Raw genomic sequence first — 13732 nt, 5'->3', positions numbered from 1 at the left:
GATGTTAAACTTGAAAAGTTTCAGGAAAGATTTACGAGGATGTTGCCAGGGTTGGAAGGTTTGAGCTATAGGGGGAAGTTGAATAGGCTGAGGCAATTTTTCCTGGAGTATTGGAGGCTGAGGTGTGACCTTATAGAGGTTAATAAAATCATGAGGGGCATGGATAGGGTGAATCACCAAGGTCTATTTCCCAGGGGAGAGAAGTGCAAAACTAGAGGGTATAGGTTTAGGAGACGGAGTTGGATAATCAGAAGGACTTAGAGAAAGAATCACAACAGAACAGCTAACACTTTCGTAGAGATTTTACAAAATGTGATTCATGCCTGTCCAAGAAAGCAAATAAATTAATGATGAACATGGAACATTTTGAATACAGGTAAACAGGTGAGAATGTAAATTCGAGAAATTAGAGGACAACATGCTCCATTATAAAGATTAAATCACATACTTTTTTAAAAATCTGTGCCTTTTGATTGCAAATGTATTTTCAGCAATACTTTACTTGGTTTGTTTCCATTCAGTTCATCCTGGCCTGATGCTGATGTACCCACTTTTATCATGACAAATTAAATCAAGTTAATTTTGACCTATCAAGCATGCAGGTACAGCAGGCAGTGAAGAAAGCTAATAGCTTGTTGGCCTTCATAACAAGAGGAATTGAGTATAGAAGCAAAGAAAATCCAAGTACCCACGTCCACGAGATCTCCCTTATCTATTCTCTGAGATAATACCAACTTAACAGAATTATTTGAGGAAGTGACAAAGTTGATTGATGAGAGAAGGGCTGTAGATGTCATATACGTGGACTTCAATAAGGCATTTGATAAGGTTCCCCAAGGCAGGCTGATGGAGAAAGTGAAGTTGCATGGGATCCAGGGTGTACTAGCTAGATGGATAGAGAATTGGCTGGACAACAGCAGGCTGTGAGTAATAGTGGAACAGAGTTTCTCAAAATGAAGAACTGTGATCAGTGGTGGAGTAGCAGTTGGTGAAGGGGACTGTCAGAGAATGCAGCAGAAAAGGATAGATTGGAGAGTTGGGCAGAGGAATGGCAGATGGAGTTCAGTCTAGGCAAATGCAAGGTGATGCATTTTGGAAGACCCAGTTCTCAAGGAAACTATTCAGTAAATTAGAATCCCTAGAGTGTGGAAACAGGCTGAGGCCATTTTGCCCAACAAATCCACACCAACCCAGTCCCCTACACCAATTTGTCTAGACTTCCCCTATCTAATGCACCTTGCTTACATATCCCCGAATACGATGGGTAATTTAGCAAGGTCAATTCACCTAAACTGCATATCTTTGGACTTAAGCCCTGGGGAAATTGACATACGGAGAGATCTGCGTGGTCAGGCCCATATTTCCCTGAAGGTGGCAATGCAGGTCAATAGAATGGTCAAGAAGGCATACGGCATGCTTTCCTACATCGGACAGGGTATTGAGTACAGGATTTGCCAGGTCATGTTATAGTTGTATAGGACTTTGGTTTGGCCACATTTGAAACACAGCATACAGTTTTGGTTGCTATGTTATCAGAAGGATGTGGATGCTTTGGAGAGGGTGCAGAGGGGATTCACCAGAATGTTGCCTAGTATGGAGGGTGCTAGCTATTAAGAGAGGTTGAGTAGAATAAGATTATTTTCATTAAAAAGGTGGAGTCTGAGGGGGCAATCCTGACTGAGGTCGACAAATTCATGAGAGGTATAGACAGGGTGGATATCAAGAAGCTTTTTTTATACCAGACTGGGGGACTTAATTACGAGGGGTCACAAATTCAAGGTGAGATGGGAAAGGGTTAAGGGAAATATGCGTGGAAAGTTCATTATGCAGAGAGGAGGTAGAGATGGACATGAAGGCATCGGTTAAGATGTATCTAGACAGCTACATGAATGGCCAGGGCACAGAGGGATACAGATCCTTGGAAAATAGGCGCCGGGTTTTAATTGAGGATCTGGATCAGCAGAGGCTTGGAGGGCTGAAAGGCCTGTTCCTGTGCTGTAATTTTCTTTGTTCTTTTTTGTTAGCATGGTTTTGTCAGAGAGACAAAATGCATCACAAGTGTGGTGAAATTTTTCGAGGAAGTCACCAGGTCTTTGGATGAGAGTAGGGCAATTGATGTAGTTTATATGGATTTTAGCAAAGCCTTTGACAAGATTATATTCAATTCCCTACAGTATAGAAACAGGCCATGCAGGCCAACAAGTCCACACTCACCCTCCAAAGGTTAACCCACCTAGACCCATTCCCCTACCTTTACCCCTGCATAATGCACCTATCTCTATGGGCAATTTAACATGGCCAATTCACCTAACCTGAACACCTTTGGACTGTGGGAGGAAACATGCACCCAGAGGAAATCTGCACAGACATAGGGAGAATGTATAAACTCCACACAGACAGTCACCCAAGTCTGGAATCGAACCCAGGGCTCTGGTGCTGTGAGGCAGTAGTGCTAAGCACTGAGTCACTGAACTGTCCCAAAGCCACACATAGGAGATTAACAACTAAAGTAAAAACACATGAAATTCAGAATAAATTAGCAAATTGACTCAGTCAGAGGAAGCAGAGGCAAAGCTGAAAGAAGGCTGTTAGTGTAATTAGAGACTGGTATCCAGTGGGATCAATTTTGGATCTTTTATTGTTTGTGATATTCGTAAATGATGATAAAGAGTGTATGTGTATTTGTGTGAGTGTGTGTACGTCTGCGTGTGTGTGTGTTCATGTATGTGGGTGAATGTGTGTGTTGTTGGGGGGTGGCGGTGGTTGGGGATACTAAGTAAGTTTGTGATGACACAAATATTGACTGGGTGGTTGGCAGTGAGGAAAATATTCTTAGGCTACAAACAAAAGTAGGTAGATTGGAAAAACAGGCAGATCAACGGCAGATAAAATTTAATCCTGATAAACCCTGACGTGATACATTTTACATTTTACCAGAAGTTGCAAGACAAGGCAGTACCCAGTGAATGGTAGGACACCAGGGTTCCATTTATGATGTGTATTGTTGAATTATTTGTTTGTCAAAAAGACGTGTGAGTTATGCTATTTGTAGAAAGAGGCATAGTGCTGTGGTGTACATTTTAACAGGACAAACACTGAGATCTGGAGTGTTGTGGTAGCAACTGTCCCAGAGAGGATCGAACAACTTTGTCAAACAGGACGCTTCCCATCTTGCCCTTTGTTGCTGTTATCCTTTGAAGTTCCCAAACGATAATGGTCTATGTGAAGATACTCCCATGTACATTTGCTTGGGATTGTTATTTCATTTTAGGGTATTAATTTGCGTAAGTATTTATTATTGCTATTATTATTTTGTTGGTACTGACATTTTAGAGATAAATGCCCAGATATATTTTTAGACCAATTCACTGTGAGGCCATAGTGTTACACCTTGATGCAGTACTCCATCAACTTTGTGAAATCTCTGTTATTGGACCTGGTCCAGAGGCCTCACCACTGTGGAAATTGGTTGGTCCAAAAGGATTTTTCACAGATGAAAGCCAAGTTGGTTTATGGTGACTGACGTGTGATTTAGGATATTTGATATTTTTGTGCTGCTCCAAGGCTCCAATCAGGATCAAGAACATTTGGCCCGACAGAGTGAAAGTCAGTGCTGCTATTGTTTATTCCTGATGAAGAGCTTTTGCTCAAAATGTCGATTCTCCTGCTCCCCGGATGCTGCTTGACCTGCTGTGCTTTTCCAGCACCACACTCTTTAATTTTAATCTCCAGCATCTGCAGTGCTTTCTCTCTGTTGTGCCCTCCAGTTGAACTGAAATTCAACATTGAGAGACTCGTGAGTTGGAAACTGTAAATGGATCATCAGTTGATTCATAGTCCATCAGCAGCACACTGCTAAAAGAATATGAATCATCTGTCAACCGTGATTTACAAGATGCTCTTTGCATTATGGTGTGGGACATCGATTGTCACATGGGATGTCTGTCCAAGCAGTGATGGTGATTCACACCACAGAGAGGCAGATTTATATAGACATATAAATTCCAACCGTTATAATTGCTGTAGTACAAGTCAGTTCAAGATCTTGCTGAGCAATTTTAGCCAATCTACTTCTTAGAATTTTTATTGCATCTTCCTTGCATTCTGGGTGGTTGGAAAGGAGGAGAGTGGGAATGACTGCTCGCCTGTGTTCACTTTATGGGTAGTTGTTCATGACGAGACCCTTTGCTGGTTGGGGATGGCTATTCAGGGAACTGACCTCACATAGGGCAGTTTAGTATGTTCAGCTCCTGTTTGGATGACAGTTCTGAGGTAGGGTCACTGAAATTGAAACATTACCTCTGATTTCTCTCCACCAATGCTGCCAGACCTGCTGAGCTTTTCCAGCAACTTATGTTTTTGTTTTTGATTTACAACATCCACAGTTCTTTCAGTTTTTATTTGTCATTTTTCATGTTGTTCGAATCACTGTGTGAAAGTGAGGTGATTTATTGAATATCACATTTAGGGTGCTGAATAACCCCAGATTGCTTTGTGGTTATTGATGATTGGAAAGTATATCAGGGTGGGAGTAAGGTAATATTGAAGGGAATTGTTGTTGCCAGCTAACAATTGAAAGTTTATAAATGTTTGCAGTAACAACAACACTGAGCTCAACATTCCTCCAGTACATTGTATATGTCAGGGCAGCTGCTGGCACAGCATGTTTTACATCAAGGGAATAATGCAGTGCATCAGACTTTTTGATGGAATAACAACCTGTTACTTCAATTCCAAAAAAGTTCACTCGAAGGAAATGCTGTTGATGCTTGTGCAGTAGCATGGGGTGTTCAGCAGAGGGTATCATTTTAAACACGAGAGAGAGAGAGAGAGAGAGAGAGAGAGAAAGAGGGAATTAACCCCCAAAACAAAAGACACTCCATTGGACAGAGACACAGACACAGAGATTACTCACAAATATACAACACACTGATACATTCCCAGGCTGAAGCAAACCTCATGGGAGAGAGGGAATATGAGAAACCATCAAGAGAGCTGGGACTAACTGGAATATGAGTATCACCACTTCAGTCTGTCCATGTCTTAACTTCTGTTTTTCCCTGTCTGACTTTTCCTCTTCTCTCTCTCTCTGTCCTTTTGTCTGCCTCCCTCTTTCTATCTCCCTCTCACTGTCCTTCTCTTTCTCTCTGTCTCCATCTTTCTCTTTCTCTCTCTCTCTTCCCTTTCTCTCCCTTTGCCCTTCTCTCTCTCCCTCTCTGAGATTCTCTAGTTCTCTCTGTCTCTGTTCTTCGCTTGCTCTCCTCCTCCTCGACCTCTCTGTTCTCTGTCTGTTCCTGTTTCTTAATCCCCACTCTTCCTCTCTTCTCTCTGTCACTTATTCTCTCTGTCTCTTTCTCTCATGCTCTCTCACCCTGTCTTTTTCTCTTAGATTTAAAATTGCCCACACAATATTGCATCCCCCTATTCTATTCCCATTGTACTCCGCTCCCAAATATTTGCCCTTCTCCAATTATTTTGCCCTCCCAAATATACATCTCACCAAATGTGTACCCTCACAAATGTTTTGCTGTCCCCCATATCATGCTGAGCCCCACTCCCTGGCAAAGAGATTAATGAGTTTGTCTGGACTAATTGGCCTGTAACTGACAGCTTTTGTGCACAGCAAGATCCCAGTCCCAGAATTATGGAAGCTTCACATTACACAGATAATCCTTTCAGCCCATCATGCGTCCCTACCACCACAACCACCAACAACCCTCCATCCCCCCCCCCCCCACACACACACACCCCATTAAATGATCCTGGTGCTGTCCAGCTACTCAGGCCTTACCCTGAATGGCATTATTACTCCCCTACCTGGGGAGACCGCTCTTCTGCTCTGTCTCATACTCTGCCTTTTTGTCCTCTCACCCCTCCATCTCTCTCCCTCTCTCTTTCCTCCAACCCTCTCTCCCTCAAGCCCCACCAAACACTCTCCCTCTCCCTGGCTCTCTCTCACCACCTCCTTGCTTCCCATTCCTCCGCTCAAGAACTCAGGGGCATGGCTACTCCACCTACCCTCAAAGACTCACAACCCCTGGGCTGAAGGACATGAAGAGTATGTTCAGAGACTTACTGGTCTTTTGACTGACTGCTGTAATGCACAGCAAGATTCCAGTCTGCAGCCAACCGATCACACACACAATGAGAAAGGTGCTATATGCCCCTTCCACTCATCCCTGCACCCCCTGGCCCGGTTTGGACAACAGTGAGGGTAAAACCCGGGAGAGATAGGGGAAATGTGTATCCTACTGCATTAACTGTACAGCAACATGTGGCACTAAGTCCAAATCTTCCCAATCCCCCTTCCCTGCCATGGGACAGAGCAGAGGGCCCAGGGAGAAAGAGGGAGAGAAAATGCATTGAGAGAAAAAGAGAAGAACCAACAGAGAATGAGATAGTGACAGTCAGAGGGAGGGAATGAGAAAAAGAGAGTTCAAGGAAGGAAGAGATTGCAAGTGAAAATCCCAAGGACAGAAACAAGATGTCAGGCTAATAAAAGCAAGTATATTATCTCCATTCTTTATCTACCTTCAGAGACTGGTGTACATTCACCACAAATCTCTCTAATTGTCAATGCTTCCCAGGGTCCTATTGTTCATCGTGTATTTCCCTGTCTTGTTTGTCCTGCCCACATGCATTACATCATCTCACCTCATTACTGCTGTTTCCTCGACATGAAGGATTACTTTCTGTTTAGAGATTTATTGTTAAGTTTCACCATTTTAGCATGAAATTCAGTGGCACTGCTATTACTGAGTCCCCTTTATCCATATTCTCTGGGAGTGAGGGTCAACTGGGGGGGGGGGGGGGGGGGGGTATATGGGCCAAACACAGGCAAATGGGACTATTTAACAGTGAAAACTGAGTGGCATCGTCAAATTGGGCCAAAAAGCCTGTTTCCATGCTGTAGACATCTAGGACTCTATAAAACCTTCACAATCACAGCTCCATCTCCCTGTGCTTGACAGTGACTATAACTCACAACCCAACGCTCACCAGCTGCTGCTGAAATTTTCTACTGAGTCTTGTTGAAACAAAGAAGACTCCACTTTGCTCCCATTTTATTTCAGAATTCCAGGAATTGCTTTTCTTGAGTCAGTGTAATGTCTCATGTGTTTTGCTTTATCCTTTATAGAGGTGAGAGAAATACACCACACTGTAATCTCGAGTCCAAATAGTTGGCAACTTCTTGATCCTTTGATCACACAAATACTCAGACACCAGCCCTGCATTATCTCAGTGATTAGAGCTACCTCTTTCCATCTGAAATGAACTGATTACTCCATAATCTAAGAATGAAATAAATGATTAATAACCAACCAATTAATAAAGTTAAAATTACAGAATCATTTGTATTTTTCCAACTGAAATGCATGCATTTTGAAATTAAACTGTAGCAGGTACACAGTAACAAATGGTGTAAATGGTGGGGGAGAGAGAATTGAATGAGCTGCTGCACACACAGATAGTGCTGTAGGAAACTAAGGTGTTGATATTTGGGGAATAATGTAAATTGTGATGTAGTTGGACTGGGGAACCTCACTGGATTTTTAATGCAGTAACCCAGGATACAAATACCAGCAATTGACAGAATTTAATCTCAAATAATTAATCCATCTGGAATTGAAAGTTAGTTTCAATTGCAATAAACACCAATTGCTATAAATACACCAATATAACCAAACACCAATTGCTATAAATACACATCTGCTTCACTCATGTCCTTCACCAAAGGGAGTCTGGGAATCTTACCTGGTCTGGCCCAGAAGTGTTTTCAGAAGACATGATATATCAGTCAGAACTATTTAATGTGTGATTAAAGATGTATGTTTCAGACATGAGTGAGGAATGAAAACAGGAATGCTATTCGGTTTCAGCTTCGACATTGAAATTGGCCAAACACACAATGAACACAGTAAAGTACTTCTTCCTAACAAATGAACACAGTAAAGTACTTCTTCCTAACAACTGGTAGCAAGACAGACATGATCAAGTTTGTTTTTGCTGATTATTACATCACTTCACTCCTAAATGTTGATTGCCCTTTAAACACCACCTCAAAGACGTGCTTCAAATGGCAAGGACGGAGAACAGATTCTGACTGGGAAGTATCAGATTCGCAGTAGCAATACTGGGGACCAAATTCGTCAATTTGTGAGGAGATGGACCTGAAACTCACATGAAGGGAACCAGTAAGAGAGAACAACTTACTTGTGTCCCACTCCTCCAATAGATGGAGCCCAGAAAAAGAGAGAAAAGAGCAGTCTGGCAGACAAAGGGATGAATAATTGTGAGGCAGGGAGAAAGACAAGCTGATCATGGAGCTACAGGTGAAAATGGAGTTGGCTGTGCCTGAAGCAGCCTGTGTCATGACCAGGGCCTGGGTTGTGGAGGGTCGATGCAAACTCAATGGGCCAAATGGTCTCTTTCTGCAGTGTAGGGATTCTATAATCTTTGACAAGTTGAGTGACAATCACAGATAAGTACCTAATGCAATTAATCATTAAAGCAAACATTAAAAATTAAAGCTACACAAACCCTGTTAATTGAGATAAATGTTGGAACTGGGAACTGAACTGAACTGCATTGCCAAAGAATTCATCAATCTTGGAGAGTTGGCACAGGAAGATTACCAGGAGGGTACCGGAGCTGGAGAACTTTATTTAAATTTGCTCACAAATGGGAGCATCATTGGTTGGGCCGGCATTATTGTCCATCCCCAGTTGCCTAGAGGATAGTTAAAGGTTAAGCACATTGCTGTGGGTCTGGAGTCACATGTAAGCCAGACCAGGTCAAATGGCAAATTTCCTTACCTAAAGCACATGAGTGTATCAGACGGGTTTTCACAACAATGTTTTAATGGGGAAGACTCCTTCCTTTTCCCCTGAAATGGAATTCAATTCCCACCATCTGCCACGGTAGGATTCAAACTCATGTCCCCAGAACATTTACTTGATTTTTTTCTGCCCTTGCCCAGTCCCTTCCCACTTCCATCTGTGATTCCTCTGGTTCTGGATGCTGCCAGGTTTATAGTGTTGTAAATCACAGGGACCCTGTTTCCAAAACTCATTCAACTTACACGACAGAATAATCATCTCAATCCTTGTGCTCCTCATGTTGTGGCTCAGTCTGGGAACACTTCACAGTTCCCATCTTCATATCCTGCAGTTTGACCTACACTGCTGTCCCACAGGGACAAATCACCTTTGGGTGTAGAAGGATGGACTGGGCAAAGAATGGGAATTTTAATCAGTCACTAAGTTAGTTTGGAAGTATCTGCTGACAATTATATTCCATCTGCTAATTCCTTCCTCACTCAATGAAGTTGCCCATATCTTTGGTCGTCCCCACAGCTTTCTCTCCCACCCACTGTAGGTCTTTTCAGTGAACCTGGAAACATTACATTTGTTCCTTCAGCTACTCATTGCTATCAATTACAAGTGCCTGTGTCTTTAGCAGTGACCCTTCAGGCAGCCCCACTGGGTACTAACTCGGAGAAAGTGAGGATTGCAGATGCTGGAGACTGGAGTTGAAAAGTGTGGTGCTGGAAAAGCGCAGCAGGCCAGGCAGCATCTGAGGAGCAGAAGAATCGATGTTTCGGGCATAAGTCCTTGTTCAGGAACGAGACTGGTGTGCCAAGCGGGCTGAGGTAAGAGGGGGGGGGGGAGAGGAACTTGGGGGAGGGGCGCTGGGAATACGATAGGTGGAAGGAGGTGAGGGTGAAGGTGATAGTCCGGAGAGGGAGTGGAGGCGGAGAGATCGAGAAGAAGATTGCAGGTCAAGACGGCAGTGCTGAATCTGGGGTTTGGGACTGAGATAAGGTGTGGGGAGGGGAAATGAGGAAGGTGGATAAATCTACATTCATCGGGTGTGGTTGGAGGGTTCCTAGGCGGAAGATGAGGTGCTCTTCCTCCAGGTGTCGTGTGGCCAAGGTCTGGCGATGGAGGAGGCCAAGGACCTGCATGTCCTTGGTGGAGTGGGAGGGGGAGTTAAAGTGTTCAGCCACGGGGTGGTTGGGTTGGTTGGTGCGGGTGTCCCAGAGGTGTTCTTTGAAACGTTCTGCAAGTAGGCGGCCTGTCTCCCCAATGTAGAGGAGACCACATCGGGTGCAGCAGATACAGTAAATGGTGTGTGGAGATGCAGGTGAATTTGTGATGGATATGGAAGGATCCATTGGGGCCTTGGAGGGAGGTGAGGGGGGAGGTGTGGGTGCAAGTTTTTCACTTCTTGTGGTTGCAGGGGAAGGTGCTGGGAGTGGAGGGTGGGTTGGTGGGGAGTGTGGACCTGACGAGGGAGTCGCGGAGGGAGTGGTCTCTCCGGAACGCTGATAGGGGTGAGGAGGGAAATATATCCCTCGTGGTGAGGTCTGTTTGGAGGTGGCGGAAATGACGAAGAATGATACGATGTATCCGGAGGTTGGTGGGATGGAAGGTGAGGACCAGTGGGTTTCTGTCCTGGTGGCGATTGGAGGGGCAGGGTTCAAGGGAGGAGGTGCGGGAAGTGGAGGAGATGCGGTGGAGAGCGTCGTCGACTACGTCGGAGGGGAAATTGCGGTTTTTGAAGAAAGAGGCCATTTGGGTTGTTCGGTAGTGGAATTGGTCCTCCAGGGAGCAGATGCGGCGGAGGCGAAGGAATTGGGAATATGGGATGGCATTTTTACAGGGAGCAGGGTGGGAGGAGGTGTAATCTAGGTAGCTGTGGGATCAGTCAGTTTGTAGTAAATTTCTGTGTTGAGTTGGTCGCCCGAGATAGAAATGGAGAGGTCGAGGAAGGGGAGGGAGGAGTCTGAGACGGTGCAGGTAAATTTGAGGCTGGGGTGGTACTAGCTCACCAACCTGGAAATGACCTTGTTTACTGCCCACCAGCTAGCCCTCCACCCTCCAGGGCACAGCAAACACTGTGACATTCATGGTACAGTCTCTCTTAACATCGCAATGGTGTCACGAACCCACAGAAAACCCACAGAAAGCAGCGATGAGGGAGGGAGGCAGAGAAGTGAGAGGCAAAGAGAGAGAGAGAGAGAGAGAGAGATACACACAGGGAGAGAAATAGGGAGACAGAAGAGGAGAGACAAACACACTGTCTATGCCTATGAGGGAGAGAGAGCTGTGAGTGCTCACTGGGCTGAATACATCCCTAAATGATGAAACAAAATTCAGAGACAGATCTATAGTCAATGACCATGTGGAGATGGCATTTCAAACCCATAGCCAAAGGAACAATCATGGGAACAATGTTGAAGTGAGTTCTTCCTCTGTACCTAACACCATTCTGTCTCTGTCCTGGGAGTGTTTGATGAGGATGGAGTGGAGGGAGATTTACTCTTATCAATCCCAGGATTGTTCCTACCCTGGATGTATACAGATGGCATTACATGTGGCATCACAGTGGCAGCATTTCTCTTTGTATAGCTTCTGCTGTCATTGCTCTGTCAATTTTGGTGGGAGATGGATAAAATGGAGAGTCCTTGAAATATGAAGCAAGCTCCATTAAACAATCCCTGAATGTTAGATTAACACGGGACATTCACACACATAGGTCAGCTTCCGTCATTTGTACAGAAACCACCCTGAACCCCTTGATTAGATTCCAGTCTGAAACCCACTCCCGCATATCTGGTATTCTTTATACAAACCCCCACGAAACCCTCACTTAGATGTGGACATTATTGCAGTGTTCTGATTTCTGTTCATTAAACAGCCATAATCATTCTCACTCAGTCCCATTTAGTTCCCATTTCTACAAGTAGATTCTATCTCATTTGTTTTCTTTTTGACTGTTTTCATTTCCGGTGTTAGTGTCTATAGTTAACACAGCTGACATTGCAATGTCCAGCATTACACTGTCCAGGGTCACAGTCTGGTCTCGCAGTATCTAGTGATAGTGTCCAGAGTGACAGTGTTGGAACCAGAGTGACAGTGTCAAGCGTTGGAGTGTCAGGACTGACAATGTCATACAGGGAGTGACAATGTCCAGAGTTATTGTGCCCAGAGGTACAGTGTCCGGAGTGACACAGGAAAATGAAGCTGAACCAAAACCAACCTCCCGATCACTGGATTTGCAACACAGTGACATTCAACCATTCAATGACCCTCAAGATCGTTCAATTGTTCCTAACCAGAATTTACAAATAACAGATCTTGGATATCAAGTTTATAACTTAAACAGAAATTAACAATTTATTATGTCAATCTAGCATAACACAGATGATCATAAACCCATGCACCCCCCCCCCCCCCAATTCGCACACCAGTAGACAGTTAAGAGATAAACTTGTTCAAAAATTTTAATTTGCCAGTTGATAACAGTTTCAATGATCAATAGTAGGCCATCATGAAATCCTTTGATGCTGGGTTGTATTACAGTCACAAGAACTGTACACCATGTTTGAACTTAAAGTCACCAGCCAATGCGAACAAATTCTGCAGACCTGTGGAGACTAACACTCATTCCCGAAGACTCACATTCTCATCTCTGACCTTTTGACAAGTTGACAACTGGGGAAATAACTAGACAAAGTCAAACCAAAAAGAAGACCAGACCAGTCCAGCAGCTTCCAAAGAAGCACATCCACCAAGCCCAAAATCCAGTCAGAGCGAGGTCACTCATGGTTTTTGCTTTTTTCTCACCATTCTCTGTGGTTACCTGCCTGGCAGCATTCCTCTTACTGACTGACCCATTCAATATCCATCCAGCTGTCAGTTCCTGAGCAGAACTATATCTCGGTGCTGAAATGTCTGCTGTGTTCAGAGAGCAGTAATTCACCTGAATTGCCTTTCCTGGCCAGATCCTATCAGTCTTTTGTCTCTCCAGTTTTTTTTAAAGAAGAACTAGCCACTGTTCAAAGTTCAATTCTCAATTTGGACTCAATTCCAAACCAAAATGATAAAAATAAAAAAATAGTGATGGTCACAGCACTGATCTTGCAGTGTCCAGCTGTACAGTGCCCACTCGTGCAGTGTTCCAGTAATGCAGTGCCCACTAGTGCAGTGTTCCAGTAATGCAGTGCCCACTCGTGCAGTGTTCCAGTAATGCAGTGCCCACTCGTGCAGTGTTGAGTATTATTGGTGGATGTGTCCCTGTGAGACTGGGCACAAATAACCCCATTGACTTGTGCCCAACCACTTCAACTTCCCCTCCCACTCCACAATGACACTTCCTGCACCACCAAATCCAAGCTATCTGACAACTGGAGGAAGAACACCTCATCTTCTGCCTTGGGACCCTCAACCACATGGCATCAACATTGACGTCACTAGTTTCCAAATCTCTCCTCTCCCCCCACCTCATCCCAGATCCAACCCTCCAAGTCAGCTCTCCCCTCTTGACCTGTCCATCTTCCTTCCCAACTATATGTTCCACCTTCTGGATCAAAGGTGCTGGAAGAGCAAGCAGTTCAGGCAGCATTCAAGGAGCTTCAGCAAAATCGACGTTTCGGGCAAAAGCCCTTCATCAGGAATCTGAAACGTCGATTTTGCTGAAGCTCTTCGGATGCTGCCTGAACTGCTGTGCTCTTCCAGCACCATTGATCCAGAATCTGGTTTCCAGCATCTGCAGTCATTGTTTTTACCTATATGTTCCACCTTCCCCACCAACCAATCACAATCACCCCATCAGCTGGATTTACCAAGCACCTTCCCAGCTACCTTCCCCAAAAGCCCCACCGCACCCTAATTATCTCTCAACCCCCTTACTCCCCCACATTATTGATGAACCTGAAACATCGGTT

Source organism: Chiloscyllium plagiosum, unplaced genomic scaffold (assembly GCF_037043375.1).
Source record: "Chiloscyllium plagiosum isolate Xiang-an unplaced genomic scaffold, Cpla_swu_hap1 HiC_scaffold_75, whole genome shotgun sequence".
NCBI classification, from domain to species: Eukaryota; Metazoa; Chordata; class Chondrichthyes; order Orectolobiformes; family Hemiscylliidae; genus Chiloscyllium; species Chiloscyllium plagiosum.
Note: the sequence above shows the minus strand (reverse complement) of the source record.